General features: G+C 40.2%; 1 long non-coding RNA gene across 2 annotated transcripts in view; it reads left to right on the top strand.

Annotated features, from left to right (window-relative positions):
• The window catches only part of LOC135419436 (uncharacterized), a 522,870-nt gene that overhangs the window by 229,018 nt on the left and 279,331 nt on the right, over positions 1-14,521 (top strand). The gene's annotated exons all lie outside the window — the stretch shown is intronic.

The raw sequence follows: 14,521 nt of genomic DNA, 5'->3' as shown, positions 1-14,521 counted from the left end.
TTATAAACTGGTGAACAAGCTGCAGCTTAATTAAAAGGATAATTAAAAGTTGCATCAACTACCTACAGTTTTTTACCTTTTTTCTTTCATTTCAGGACTGTTTTTTCTTCTTATTTTTTAAAGGAATCTGAAGTCCCCACTTTATAAAAACAGTTCTGAATAATTTATATAATGAACTGATGGAAACAAAAATGGAATTTATAACTCAGTGATATTTCCCTGCTTATTTTGCAAGAGGAGGAGAAGAGTTATGTGACAAATTAACTGTAAAAAGGAGAGCTAAAATGCTTTATAGTGAGTAATAAGTAAATCACAATGGGGTTCAATATAAAATGTGTTTCATGAGAAGTATTAATAGCAGCACAATTTGATTATGTAGAAAAATCTATTGTTGTTTAGCATTTAGTGAACATTTCCAGGTAAAATCTGATTTTAGCAGACATTTGCTAAGGTATTTGGAATACTCTGCTCCCTGCAGCAAACATGAAGCTTGGCTGGAAAGCAGATATGGAGCCCTTAGTTAAAACATCATTTCTTCCAGTAACTCTCTTGTAATTTTTGTGTAAGTTTGGGAACTTTTTTTATTTGGGTTTTTTTTTCCCCACATGTATTCAAATGCACCAATTCACTTCCTGTCAAAAAAAAAAAATCTACTTTAAACATAAGTGACTCTTAAAAAACTGATGAATTTAGGCAGCAGCTCTCAGAACGAGCCCCAGGATTCCAGATCTGCCTCATGGTGAGATTTTGCCTGACACGTGCCCTTGCTGGCAAACATTTTGCTTTCAATTTTATCTCCCTGCCCACTCTGCACCTCTTTTGCTTTATCCTATTTGTTGCACAACATTTACTAGAGATAAATATAGTGCAAGAATACATTGCATTTCCTTCTGGTGACACAGTTCAGGACTGACCTTCAATTCTCCTGTAATCTCATTTCAGATGTTCCTTGGGCAGAACTTAGTGAATTGTGCTGAATTACACTGAGCTGGGCTGGCCTGGAGATAACAACAAACTAAATGTGTGAGTTCATCCTGCTTTCTTGCAATCTGTTTACTCCTTTTAGCATCAGCCCATGGCAGCAGAGGAATGCAAGGGAAGCTGCAATGAGCCTGGGTAGGTTTTGTTGTCTTTGTACCTAAAAATGTGTAATAATAACATGGTAAAGTTTAATCCCAGCCCAGATCCTCTGTATTAAGCTGTGATCAGAGCACACTTACTGCTGAAAACGTGTTGCTAAGGGAGAAGCTTTGCAAACTGTTTGGGAGGGATTTTAATACTTCAACCTGCTTCTGGCAGGGCTTTCTTCAGAAAGGACAGAAAAAACCACGGGATAACCCTCATCCCTGTTTTGCTCAAGTAGATGTTTCTGAGCTCCTACAAGGCTCAAAGTTATATTTTCAAGTGGGACTTCAGGTGACATCTATTGTACAGAAGTATGGGGTCAAATCACTGTCACTAAATCCCATTTCTCTGATAGTGTTGTCAAATAAACACTGCAGGGTTTGACCCCATTTGTAATTGAGCCAGGACAGATTTCTTGCAATTCTGTTCTCACAATGGGAAATTTTGTGATTAAATGTGGTCAGAACTTTAGACTCCCTCCAAAAAAGGAGATATTTAGTAACTAGTGAATCATTTAGTGAACCTGGTACCTCCAGCCTGGGGAAAAGGAGGCTCAGGGGGGACCTTCCCACTCTCTACAACTCTCTGACAGGAGGGGGCAGTGAGGTGGGGATCAGGCTCTGCTCCCAGGGAACAAGGGACGGGAGAAGAGGAAATGGCTTCGAGCTGCACCAGGGGAGGGTCAGGCTGGAAATCAGGAGGAATTTCTTCATGGAAAGGGTGGTGAGGCATTGGAATGGGTTTCCCAGAGGAGTGGTGGAGTCCCCATCCCTGGAGGTGTTCAAGGAATGACTGGATGTGGCACTCAGTGCTCTGGGCTGGGGGACACGATGGTGTTCAGTGAAAGGTTGGACTCCATGACCTTGGAGATGTTTTCCAACCTTAATGATTCTGTAATTCTCCAGTCCATGCTGGAGGACACCTCCAGTACAGATCCATTTAACATCTGAGTGCTGGAGTGTCTGCACCCTCAGTTTTGCCTATTAAAATAAAGATGTGTAAAAATATGTGAGAGATATATATATGTGGATTTAAAAATTTTTTACAGCTCAATTACATTGAATCCCACATGAAAAGAGGAAAACCAGAGAATAAAAAGACTCAGAGGTTTATTTTGTACTGATTTTAATGAGATAAAACAGTCTATAATTAAAAAATCACATGCTGTTTGATGTGCTAGCTGGAATTTTTGTCCAAATCCCAACAAGTTTTGCAGGATCTGGCTGTGAATTGAAATTTTTAAGGTACCAGCTCAAAAAACTCTTACCATGCTGTCTGAATCCTTCCAGCACAAGATTTCCTAAGTTTAAATGTGTCATTAAACTGATTTCACTATTAGTTAAATAGCAGAGAAACACAAATCTTTTCCATGAAAGTAATTTTTGAATTAATTGAATCATTTGCAACCCCTCCATGAGTCAAAGTTAATCAGAGAGGTCTAATTTGCTCCCAGACAAAGAGCTCTTTGTGAAAGGCTTTCTATGAAACCCTGTTTTTCTGACAATTTGTACCTTTGCACGCCACAACCTCCTGCTTATATTGCAAACGTAATTATCCCCTTTAGGTTGCCTTTATATTAAATATTGAATTTGTTAGTTAATAAGAGGTATAATTCAGTTCTGTGTGATTGGTAAATCCATCCTGATGATGTGAGTTATGCCAAATCTCTCGATTTTTTTGCATTCTCCTCTGGAGGCAGCTCACAAAATTGAGAAAACATGCAGCTGGTTTATTTGAACTCCCCTCTCCTTTGACATTAAATAATGACATTACTTAAGAAGCTGTTGGTGAATCCATAAAATTAGCATTATTGAGCACAGATACCATGTCTTATAAATCAGGAATTATTAACAAGCTCTTGGCTGATTCAGAGATGAGTTTCTCAGTGAAGCCCCTGATTACAGCAGGCAGAGAGTGCGAGACACTTAAAATTACAGAAGCTCTAATCATATAGATTTTCCCAGTTGGCACATTCATAAGCACCAGTGTTTTAAATTCTGGACCTTAAGAAGTTTAAAAAAAACCCCTGAATGTAACTTTTTTGCATCAGTGACACCCTCACTGCTGAGGAGAGTCTGGAGGTTTCTGCACAAAATGGTGGGGGAAGTGTCTGTTGGCTTCCCCAGGAGGAAAATTGTTCATCTGGAGGGTGGGAAAGAGTGTAATTCCTTTTTCAATCTGATTTCACAACCTGGACTGAACACATTTTCCTCCCATAGGAGGGTTTTAGTGGATCATTTTCAGCTCTTCAGTAGAGGATCCCTCCCAGTAATCCCTGTTTCAGTTATCCCACTTAATAAATTAACATGGCCATTTTAAGAGAGACTATTTCAGATTTCCCAAACCAATACCTTACAAAGTAATTATTACTCTGTTTCTGATTATGCTTCAGTTATATCAGCACAGGTTAATTCCAGCTGGAAATACCAAAGGATAAAGATGGAGATAAAGATTTACTGCTATGAAACTGCAAGTTGAAGTGAGTTTAAATTTGAATCTAATGTCCATAATTGTCACAGATTTTGAGGGAATCAAGTTCTAAAACATACATGAAGTGCATTAGTGACAATTTTATTTTTATTTGCATCAGTTTACTAGTGAAAATTTTATGAAGTTCCTGATCCTGTATCCTCAGATGATGTGACCCAGTGCATTTATATTGTTTTAGTGGAGTTCTAATGGCTAAATATCCCTTTAACTCTTTTCAGGAATTCTAAATTGAGATTAAGGAAGTATTTTGGTGTTTATGCAGTTGCTGAATGATTCCAATTGTCATTTCATTTGGGAAAAAAAAAAGGATAAAAACTTGGGCACAAATTTTATTATATTGGATTGTGCTGCAACCCCAAGCACTCAATAAAAAGGCAATGGGTATATTATAGCACTTCATCTCCCATTTAATGTCGTGGTGCCAACAGTTTTGTGCAAAATAAAGTTCTAAAGCCCCATCAGGATGAAAGAGCCCAAATCTCAGCACATCCAGCTGGTTGGAAAAGTCAAAAGGAGATAGAACTGCCTTTTCTGCAGCATTTTCACAGCCTGGGAAATTAATTTCTGAGGGAGTCTTGAAATTCAAATATTCTTGTGAACATTAATTTTTTGAAGTGAAAGACAAACCACCTGTAATTCGAATTCAGGCAAATTTGTATGCCTGGGGCATGTACAATCAGATCTCTTGCCTTGTCCTGTGACCTGCAGCACCACCTGCTCCCATCCCTGCACAAACCCACCATGGAATGGGGGAGAGTGGGGGGGCTTTTCCAAGTGCAGATTACATTTTTCCTAATTCTCTTTTCAGAGCCTTTAGGGTGCCTTGTGTTATGATTTTTTAGCTTCACTCTTCTGCAAGAGAGAATTGAGTTGCTGTAACCACTAATAAAAAAGCTGGAAAAATAACACATGAATAACCTTTGCAGAGGTCTGCCCCTGAATTAGATGCCAGATTCGAGATGGGCATGTTTAATACAAGAGCAGTTCTGGGCAGGATTTCTGAGTCTCATTTTAACTCGAGGAAGTTGGTTAAAAAAGAGGAATTTTGTTTATCTTCCAGTTAATCAGCTGGGCTGGTTTCTCTCCATTTTCTCCATTAATCAGTCTGATTTCTTCATGGCCAACTCGCAGTGCAGAGGGTTTTAGTGTTGGTAAACAAAGTAATGAATGAAACAAATAAAAGAAACCCTGGGCTGCTGAGCTGGGTTATTTCAATATTCCCTTGGATAAGCCTCCTGATTCATTAACAGAGCCTTTGTTGAATCACTAGACCTTTTAAATTCAGTGCAGGGGCTCATCTCTGTTCATTTGGAAGGAATCGTGTTTAATTTAGTTGTTTCACATGGTAATGTATGTCACTTGGTAATTTTCCTTAGCTTTCACAGATTACATGTTACTTTGCATTTACATTTGATTTGCTGGCACAGATCAATGTTCAGGAGTTTGTGGATTAAATATAAATCGAGTGTGCTGCTTGCCAGCCCAATTCCAGTGAATTAATGGCTAAATGTGAACCACAACACCCTGGGAAGGTTACAAAATACAGGTAAGACTGAGAAGCTGAAATTTTCACCGCATGGGGTTTTTCCCATAGGGAAGTTGGGACATAGAGTGAAATTTCAGGATAGCTGGGACATAGATGCAGTCAAATTTCCCAAAGCTCATAAGCAGATTTGACTGTGCCTGCACTGCAATCCAGAAGCAGCACTTCAAGTCAGCTCTAATATAATTCAAGCATGTAGTGGTACAACAGTGACATCGTGGAGCTTCAGCCTGACTGCAAACCCGCCGTGGGTGCCAGGAAAATATCTGGCTAAACAGCCTAGAGGGAACCCAGTGCCTTCTGCCTCCTCTCAGGAGATGAGTTACTTTAAAACTGCTTCTGTCTGTAGGTTTGCTCTCAGGGGAACCATTCCAAGAGCATTAGACTTGTGCTTTAGGTGTTTTTAGCCTATAGGCAAGGATTCAGCTGGAATTAATTGGCCATGGTGAGCTGCAGCCAGGGAGGATCAAAGCTTGTTGATGGTAAAGTATTAATGCAGTGGTTGTACCTTCAGTTGTTCCCCTGTTAGTGCAGCAGCAGTGTGGGTTTGTAAGGAACTAATCCCTTGTAGGAAATAAATGTGCTGCCTTATTGCCAGCATTTGAAATGGTAGGGGATGGATGGATATTTGCTGGAGCAGGAAAACAGGTGCACTGTGTGATATTTAGGGTATTTTCCCTTGGAGAAAATGAGTTCTGCTGAATACTGGTAAGTAGAAAAGAAAATATAATAAGAAGAATAATAAGAAAAAGGAAAGGAACAAACTCCAAACAGGACTGCTGACATCCTTTACGTGGTTGTTTATGGCAGACCCAGCATTTCCCACAGTCCCAAGGACTTGTGCTGCAGAACAGTCTCATGGGGGGGTTCACAGAGCTCTACTTGCCCATGGGCTCCTTTAATGTTAGGAAAAGACCATGTTCACATCATGTTTGATTTGTAGTGCCAGAGACTCTGCCTAACCTGCAGAGCAGTTGAATTCTAGGATGTACTACACGCTCTTAAAACACTGGGTTTTGTTTCTTCTCCAGAGCTCTGTGTTTTGGGTTTCTTCTCCAAAAAATTGCTCCTGGGCTTATTCTGACGTGAGTTATCACTCAGACTTGTGGGCAGTGCCCCAGGACCCTGCAGGTTAGGGGTAGCTGGCAGGGCAGTGAATCTCTTTGGGGTTGTCACCTTAACACTCCTCTTGGCACCCACATCATCTGTACCACGTTATTCAGATTTCTGCTTCTCCTGTCACATTGTTTGGGTGTTGTCTGAGCGATACCAAAGCTGTAACACACAAGCAGCTGCTGCACATCCCTTCCACACATGCATCTCTCTGCCAGATTGAGTTTAAAATATCAATCTATACTCAGTGATAGCCTTTCTAGGGGATATCCACAGCTTGCAGAACTCATTTAGGATGTTTTCTTCCAAAGCTGCCATGTTTATAGAACTGAGAGAAAAACATCTTCACACAATCATGTCAGACAACTCAGAACCTCTTCTTTTTGTGTTAATCCCTTCAGTGTTTACTAGTTGGATATAATTTCTGCTTCCCAACTGATTCTCTCTACTTTTATTTTTTTTTTTAAATTTAAAATGAGGCGGTGTTAGCATTCCTAGCTGAAGGTTTTGATCCTTGGGTGTTTATGGCACATTGTTCTGAACCCTGCAAGTGATGAGCTCCAACCTCTATAGAAATATCACTGTAACTTATTAAGGTCTGCACTTTTTCTATGTTATGCCTTACAGCTCTGGAAGGACTTTAGGAGACACACAGCACACTAACATTAACACTTCTAAAGGTTATCTGAATGCACAGTGAGGAGTGACTTCAGCTTCACCCTTTGCTTCGGTGAAATTCTATGGTTTTTTGCAGAAAAATATCTGCTTTTCTGACATGCTTTTTTCCTCAATTGCAAAACTGCTTCAGTTCATCCTTTTCACTCACACTGACTTCTTGTCATCTGGATTGTTGTTGGAAGAAAATAAGCTGATCAACAACAAGTCTCTCCACCTACAATGCGGTCATGTCCTCTTTGCCTGGCACAAAGGTAACTTTTTTAAATGGTTCAGTAATTTAGCCTGCTTTTCTCACATTCAGGATGGGATAAAAAGGAAATGAGAGGCTCAGAGCTGGTCCAGGCCCATGAAAGTCAATGAAAAGACTCCAGCTACCATGTAAAGGTTTAAGTTCAGTCCACCACTGAGCAAGAAATTCATCACACAAATGTTTTTTAGGTCAGCAAAGGACTCCTTGAGATTTCAGGTATACGTGGTATCAAACAAACTAAAGAAGAAAGTTATCTCCAGCTTGATATTTCCATCTGACTTCCCAGACTACTTACAATTAACTGCTTTTTTCCTCCTTTTTTTTTTTGTTGAAGTGGTTTTCAAGTAAGGTCAAACCAGAGGAACATGGATACAAATGGGCTCTTTAATTGCAAACAACTTTATAGCTTTTGCATAAAAGACCTTGGAACGTTTAAAGGTATTATTTGCAAGAATAAGACAAGTGGCTGTGCACTTAAAGTGTCACTCACAGAGCCCCCACTTGCAGAAGAAGTGAGTGGGAGCATGAACTGCCTGAGTGAGGGAACCAGCCACTGCCCCACTGACCCCGGGGCACCGTGGAGACAGAGGCATTAATTTGGGCAATTACTGCTCCCTGACTGATGAGCCATAAGTTCCAGAGACATAAAACAGCTTCATGGGAAATGTTCCTGTTTGCTGCTGCCCAGGTTGTCTCCTGCCACCCTGTTGTGTTTGCTGCTGGCAGATCAGGTTGGATTTGGGGCTTTTAAAGCTAAATTGGCTCCATCCCGGGAATGACACACGGGCAGGGCAGAGGGTTCCTGTCTCTGGAAACCTGCAGTAAGGTCAGTCCTTCTCCAGAGGATATCTGGGAGGGAAGGAGGGCAGAGAGCAGGATGCAAGGAGACCTTCAGGGTATGTCTGTACTACAGGGCAAACACTCAATGACGAGTCATGTCACCTCCTTCTGACCCCTTGCTAATGCACAGACATTCCAGGAAAATCCATGGAGGGCTGGGTTTTTTTAAATAAATTTGCTAGAAAGCAGTTTTTTGAAAGATATCCAGGACAAATGCAGATACTGGGGGTATGTGTTGAACTAGAACACAGATTCCATTCTGTTTTACTTTCTTTTTCCTTTTCTTTATTTTGGTTTTCATCACTAACTTATCTTGGATTCTTGTCATGGTACTTTTCATTTGTTTCTTTTTGCTGCCCTTTCTTGCATTTTTTTTTTAAGTCTAGACTGTATTTAATTCTCTTGTCTCTTGTTTTCAGGTTACTGAAATAACAAAATGTTCAAGTCTCAAAAACAAAGGTCTTGCAAATTTACAGAATATATACCCTTTCAAAATTTTTCTGGGAATACCCACTTACTGTTTGCCACCCTGTGCACTTGTTTGTTGTTCAAAGATGTCAAATTTCTGCTTTTTCTGAGCTGTTCAAAAATTGTCCTGGACTTAAAACTTGTATTAGGCATTTTCAATATTCAGGGTTTGCTTGCTTTCCAGGAATAACAAGGGGGAAAACGGTGAAACAAACACAAAGTTGCACAGGGCCAACATTATAACCAGATAGGTCATTCTTCTAGATTTTTTACAGTTGCCCTTCTGCTTATTTTTCACAGCATCACATCAATCCCTGAGGCTCCTGCCAAAAATCTCGAGTCTAGTTTAAGTCTAATATATGTTATCATTTAAGGTTAGCTTAGAGTGCATCTTACATAGTTATAAGCCAAATACTTTTACTCTGCTATTTCTTATTGTTATTTAGAGATACTCCAGGCCATGTAGCCTGTCCTTGTGAAAATGTAGCAGCCACCAAAGCAGTGACTAAAATGACTGTACTTTGCAAAACGCCAGCAGTCAAAAAACCTTAAAAGCTCAATAATACAAAACATTAATGGCTGGCCTTTTTCATGCATCCCAGCTCCTTTAGCAGATGTAATATTATTAGCTTCTTCTGTTCACAGTAAATTAGATATGCAATAAGTAGGGGTAAGAGACAGATTTACAGAATATGAAAATGGCCTGTAAAAGATCATTCACCACAGCAATTAGGGATGGCTGGAACTCCGGCGGGCAAAGTGTTTTGTAAACAGAACCGTGGTTTTGTTTTCTTGTTTTCCAGAAGTTGATTTAGGCAAAAGGGCTTTATTCCTGAGTCCTGGTTCTGTTCCCCACCCTGGGGGTGGAATCACATCAGTGGCAGGGCCCCCCAACAGCTCCCGACTCGACTCGTGGCCGAGGGAGTTTTCCTGATATTCCAAGTGGTGGGAATCAGAAAGGATTTGAGTCCAAAGTGGTTCAGCGTGGCAAGGTCTCGTCTCCACCAGGGTTCCAGCTGGCTGGGGACCACTGACTGAGTCCTGTGGCTGTGTTTTTGTGCCCCTGGTTTGGCAGACACTGATGATCCTGTCAGGCTCTGTTTTGTTGATGCTTTGGGTTTGCTCCACTTGGTTAAACTTGGGCCAGTGGATTCCTAAAAGTGGCATTTGGTCTGCAAAACTCTTAATCAGTGGGGGGAAAGGTGATGACAACCTCTTTGAATACCCCTGCTTTAGTTAAGGAGCTGCATCTGCTTTGCAAGTTTTCTTAATTAAATCTCACAAAATTCCTGAAATGTCTCCATGTGATATCCTTTGCCATGAAGCAAAAACCTGAGGTGCTGCCAGCGAGTTAGACTTGAATCAGGGACACAATGCAATCTTTTCTGTTTCTCACTCCTGCATTATATTTATTAAATCTCTTCCTGAAATGTAACAGAAATGGAGTGCTGGTTTCTCACCTGGCAGGAAAACCAGCCAGTCTCAGGAGCTATTAGGGAGCCTGAAGTCAGAGAGACTTGCAGTATCAGAGTAGATGGTTCTGACTCCTTTCTTAAAATCCTGTGTTACAGTTTATATGGATTGACTGGCTAAACTCAGTGCTACTTAAGTCAAAAATGGGTAGTTGTAACCCTGAGGTTTCTTCTTTTGCCTCCTTTCATTTTGCAAACAAATTGAAGGAGCAGTGTAACTGTATAATGGCGTGATAAATCACTCAATTTACATTTGGCAGAATAAAATTAGCATTGCCATTACTTCATAATAAGGCATGGCTATGACTATGGAATTGATTTCAGAGCAAGGCTGATCCATTACAATTTTGTTAATATTGAATTTTAAATAGGATGATGAATTGCTAATCAATGCAGTTAAAGAAGCAACTTAAGGGAAAAAAACCACAACTACTGTTTACTTTCTAAATTGTGTGTCATTTACTGTGTCATTTTGCTGGGCTTCCATATTGGGAACTTCATATAAATAATATGACAATTACACCATGAGCATCTGTGCAATTCAAGAAGAGTCTTCGTCGGGCTGAAAGGGAAGTTTTTAACTCATTTACATTCACTATAAACTTCCAACATTTTTGGTGCACTAAGAGCTTGCTCTGGAAAGATGGACCAATGCTGTCGTGCTGTTTCATAACCTAAATGAACTATTCTAACAACAAATGGAAGGAAACTTTGTTCAATTCCTTCTTTGTGCAAAATACCATTTGTTTTTCTTAGTTGGGTATACTTCTTATCTAACCTATAGATGGAGTTTAGATTTATGAGTTTATCTTAAACCCAAAGAAGGTTTTAGTCAGAGAAATTTGTCATGTTTTCTTACTTCCAGCTTCTATCTCTTCTGGTGGAGAGGCCTTGACACCAGAGATACCTCCACTGTGTCTCATCTCAGAGATATGTTTAATTGACCAGATAAAGCTGATGGATGGACATTCTTTTCCAGGAAATCTCTGTGATGGTGGAAGTAGAGAAAATATAAACTAGAGTCAGCCTGCTCATGAGCTGGGCACAGAGATTTCTTATCTCATGTATAAGTTACTGGGAATCTTTCTCCCAAACCTGCACTACCTAGAAGAGAAATGGGAATTCAGCAGCACAATGATGGTTCATTCTGGTGACCAGCATAGAATCATGGAATCAAGAAGATCAACAGAATCAAGAAGATCAGTAGAATCAATAAGATCAGTAGAATCAATAAGGTCTTGGAAAAGACCTCCAAGATCATAAAGTCCAACCTTGGGCTGAATATCCCCATGCCCACTAAACCACAGTGCCAAGTGCCATGTATGCTCATTTTTCGAACACTTCCAGGGATGATGATCCCATCCCTTCCCTGGGCAGCCTGTTCCAGTGCTTAATCACTGTGTCAGTGAAGAAATTTTCCCTGATATCCAACTGGAACCTCCCCTGGCACATCTCAAAGCCATTTCCCCTTGTCCTTTCCTTTGCTTTATAGAAAAAAGAGAACAGAGACGGTACTTCCTGTTACAGTGAGGAGTTTCAATTAAAACCTGAATATTTGGAAAATGCTGCTTTCCACCTTTCTTTATCTTGGCTGTTGCTTTCACAACTTCTGTAATCAAAGACCAAGCACAAATGACAACGAGATGGCAGCTTGCAAAATTCCTGGAGAATCGAAATGAAATCAATTGCTAAATCAAACTGAACTCATTAAGATGGAACTTTAGGAAGTACATTTAATCTTTCTCTTCACCTACAAGATCCTCTTTAATATGGACAGGATAATAATTATTAATCATGTCTCCAATGAATTCCCACAAAGGAAAAGTGCTCTGAAGTGAACAGAATATGTTCAGTCTCTTGGAAGGATTGTTGAATAGGACTAAACAAGCTTTTTGCTCACGCTGTGCACCTTCATTAATATAAGTGGGAGTCCCAAAGATGTTCTCTGACAACTCTTGGAGGGCTCTCTTGGGAAATACCAGCACTGCTCAGCGGAGGGATGTGAAAATCCTTTCCTTGGGCAATTTTCCGCAACCACTGGGTTGTTCCACAAGCATTCGTCTGGAATCACTTGAAGCATTCCCCACCCGTGAAAATAGACATGCCACCATCCTTTGTCAAGTGCTCTTGAACTACATCCAGCAAAAAGGGTTCCAAAATAAGGTGCTGCTCAGCCTGAATAGGGAAGACAACATTTGGCTGCAGTATCATGGAAATATATTTGTCATCCCGATGTGCAATGACATGGGAAAACTCTCTTGCTGCAAAGAACAACGACCATTTCACTGTGGAAAACCCTGGCATTTGAACAATTTGGTGGCTTTTCAACCATTTTCTGCAAAGGTTTTCCCCTTCTCTCCCCACCCCACCCCAGTTTCACAGCAATTTTCCCCTGGAATATGTCCTTTATTTCTAAAGCACTCAGATACACAAACCTAAACCAACATTTTCCATCACTGAAATATTTTAAAAACCTTAAAAGCATTGTTTTTTCCTGTCCTGAAAATTGCAGTCTTTTGCATCGTATTTCCTACCACCACAACCCCCTAACTTGTACAAACATCCGTAGATTTTAATGTCTGCTTAATGTACCAGAATGGTTTTATAGATCTTTAAAATGATCAGATATCAGTTTCCACAGCCTATCTTTCAGTTCCTGCCATTGCTTGGTTGAGTAACTAATATTAGGATCACTCAGAATTACAGAATTATTAATTTTAAATGTGTATAAATCTAAACATAAAAAGTCTATTTATAAAATACTCTTAGGAGCAGTTTAGCAGATTGTAGGAAAAGAAAGCTCCCATTTTGCTTCTGGATGCTCACAGAGCTGAAATCTGGGATCAGGGATTGAGGGGATCCCACAGAACTCACTACCAGGGAAATTCTCATTTGCTTTTGGAAATGTGCAGTTTTGCTAATGCAGTTTTTTCTAATCTTTAAGGCACTGAGAAAAACCTGATTCCCAGGTTTATCTCAGCAAAGAGTAAATGTGTGAGTGTCCCTTTGCATGACAACCTTCAGTTAGTCCCTGCAAATGCCAGTGGGGTGATAACAGTCCCAGAACTGGTGGGACAATTCTCCAGTGAGGATTTGCCAGCCTTTGCTGAGTTACTTTGCTGCTCAATCTCTCCACAACTTGTCTCAAAACATTACTTACTTTATCTTCTTGGGGTAAAATCAGGCAAAGCTCCTGGTAATGTTTATGAAGGTCAGAGCTTTGAATATTTTTTTTTTCATGTGAATGTAGATAATATTCTGGTTTGGGATAAAAAAAAATTGCAAATATCTGAGAACCGCACAAGTTTTTGGAGTTGTGCTTAACTGGGAGGGAATTAATTTTATCCTGTGACATTTTCTTTCTGCTGGAAACATATCTTTCGAGTTTGAGGATTTTTTTTCTGCAGTTAAACCTGGACAGATACACAGACAGGCAGATACATTGCCATATATTCCCATTTTCCTGGTGTCTAACAAAGAGCCATCCAGTCCCTTTAATGAGATAACTTGAGAACAGTGAATCAACTGGCCTTTAAACCTCCAAAGATGACCAGGCAACATTTTTAAAGGGATAAGTTATTTCTTTGCTGTCAGGAAGGGGTGGACCAATGCTTGAGGAGCAGTGCATCAAATAACTCACTCTTGGCATATAGAATGTCAGGATTAATAGACACAACATTTTCTGTGACTAGAAACTGTAAACAGAGAAATAAATACTTCTTGTGTAGTTGGAATTTATTCATTTGTCATTGTTTCTGCTTTTCCTCCATGACCTGTAGAAGTACAAAATCTCTGTGTAACCAATTAAATCAGGGCTGTGCTAACAAATCTATCCCTTTGGGTTACTCTCCAGGAGAGGTTTCTTCTTTATTAAATACACACTAAATTACTTCGGGAAAGTCAAGCATATATTTCAGCAAGATGAAAGCAGGCAAATATCAGGAGAGATATTTCTTTAAGATTTTAGTTAGAGCTTCAGAAATTCTGCCCTCCCAGGCTGTCCAAGTCATGCTTGGTGCTACGGGTGTCACATCCTGTGCTCCTCTCCACAGCAAATCCTGAATTTCAGCATCATGGGGATTAGACTATTAAAGGAGTTCTTTAGTAGCAGATTCAGGAATTATACAGCCTGGGACTTTGGATCAGTCTAATTCTGCAGAGACTTCCCAATGAAACTTTTTGATCCACCTTTGTCATCCGGGGTAAGGGATGAGGGGGTTTTACATTGTTTCCTCCCATTCTGTGCTCTCTGCTCAGGTTTTATTTAATGAGGTTACAAGAGCAAGGACAAGGGAGGGATGACTTCAAACTGAAAGTGAGACCCTGGCACAGGTTACCCAGAAAAGCTGTGGCTGCCCCATCCCTGGAATTGCACAAGGTCAGGTTGGAGGGGGCTTGGAGCAACCTGGGATAGTGGAAGGTGTTGGGGGTTGCAAGGAGATGGTCTTTGAAATCCCTTCCAACTCAGGCCATTCTGTGGATTCTATAACTCCATAATTCCGTGCTTGGGAAGGAAAGGGTTAACAGGGTTGGACTTGCTGT

Source organism: Pseudopipra pipra, chromosome 10, assembly GCF_036250125.1.
Source record: "Pseudopipra pipra isolate bDixPip1 chromosome 10, bDixPip1.hap1, whole genome shotgun sequence".
NCBI lineage: Eukaryota > Metazoa > Chordata > Aves > Passeriformes > Pipridae > Pseudopipra > Pseudopipra pipra.
This window is presented reverse-complemented; position numbering and strand designations above follow the sequence as displayed.